The sequence below is a fragment of the Etheostoma spectabile genome, chromosome 10, assembly GCF_008692095.1.
Source record: "Etheostoma spectabile isolate EspeVRDwgs_2016 chromosome 10, UIUC_Espe_1.0, whole genome shotgun sequence".
Taxonomy (NCBI): Eukaryota; Metazoa; Chordata; class Actinopteri; order Perciformes; family Percidae; genus Etheostoma; species Etheostoma spectabile.
In genome coordinates this window covers 17,533,504-17,534,900 of record NC_045742.1, presented here as the reverse complement: position 1 = coordinate 17,534,900, position 1,397 = coordinate 17,533,504, and the positions used below count along the sequence as shown (strand labels likewise).

The 1,397-nt window shown below is 41.1% G+C and overlaps 1 pseudogene; it reads left to right on the top strand.

The window, feature by feature from the left end:
- LOC116697047 (protocadherin alpha-8-like) overlaps window positions 1-1,397 on the top strand; it is a 5,845-nt pseudogene that overhangs the window by 3,985 nt on the left and 463 nt on the right.

Genomic DNA, 1,397 nt, shown 5'->3' with positions numbered 1-1,397 from the left:
CCTCCAAGATCAGGGACACTAAATGTTTCCATTATTGTTCTTGATATAAATGATAATCGTCCAATTTTTAGTCAAGAAACTTACCAGATAGAAATAAATGAAAATGTCCCAGTTGGTACTACTGTTACAAGAGTAAAGATAAAAGACGTTGAATGATAGCACCGGAATAGAAGTGATCACTGTCAATACAGTGTCTGAAACTCAAAACCTGGGCACAGTTATTTCACTCATTAGTGTGACGGATAAAAGACTCTGGTGTTAATGGAAAAATTTAAATCACGCATTACCGACGAAGTGCCATTTGAATTAAAGCCTTCTTTTAAGGAAAACACATATTCAATTATCAATAAAGGATTATTGGATCGAGAGGAGGTGTCACATTATGAAATAACAATAAAAGCCACCGATTGTGGTGAACCTCCCTTATCGACATTTAAAACTCTCAACATTCAGATATCAGATGTAAATGACAACAGTCCACAATTTTCTCAAAATCCATTACATTTTTATCTTGTAGAAAATAACGTTGCTGGAGGGACAATATTCTCTGTAAGCGCAACGGACAATGATGTCAATGACAATGCAGTTATTTCATATCATATTGCTCGAGAAAATGTTCTAACAACCTTCCTAAATATAAATTCTGACAACGGACACATTTCAGCGCTAAAAAGTCGTGACTTTGAAACTCTGAAAACGTTCCAGTTCACAAGTTGTTGCCACAAGATCTGGAACTCCGTCACTAAGCAGCAACGTCACAGTGACTGTTCATCCGGATCCGAACGACAACGCTCCAGTCATCTGTATCCGTCAGCTCTAACGGTTCTGCTGAAGGTGTGGAGGAATTCCCCGCAATGTGAACACAGGACACTTGGTGACTAAAGTCAGAGCCTATGACGCTGATATAGGATATACGGCTGGTTACTGTCTCACACTGCGGAAGTTCTAGACCAACGTCGCTTTGGTTTGGACCGCTATACAGGACAATCAGAACACTTCGCTCTTCACAGAGACAAACGAGGCGGACTAAACTGGTCAACTGGTGAAAGACAATGGGAACGTTTCCCTCTCAGCACAGCTACTGTGGTTGTCAAGTGTGGAGCCCAAAAGGCTTTTGCTGCTTCTGATGTTAAAGTGCTGCAAAGGAGGAGGAGGAGAATAATGTGACTTTTTACCTGATGATAACTTTGGGCTCAGTTTCACACTTTTCCTCATCAGTATCATCGTGCTGATTGCATGCAGTGCTCCAAAACCACAGAACATACTTCTAAATATCTACAGAGACTAATTATGATGGGACCAGCTGGTCACAGCATCCAGTACAGATCTGGAGACACGGTACATGCTAGAGACCCAGAATGAGTATAGGATCTACTATAGATCCCGGCAGCCATGCA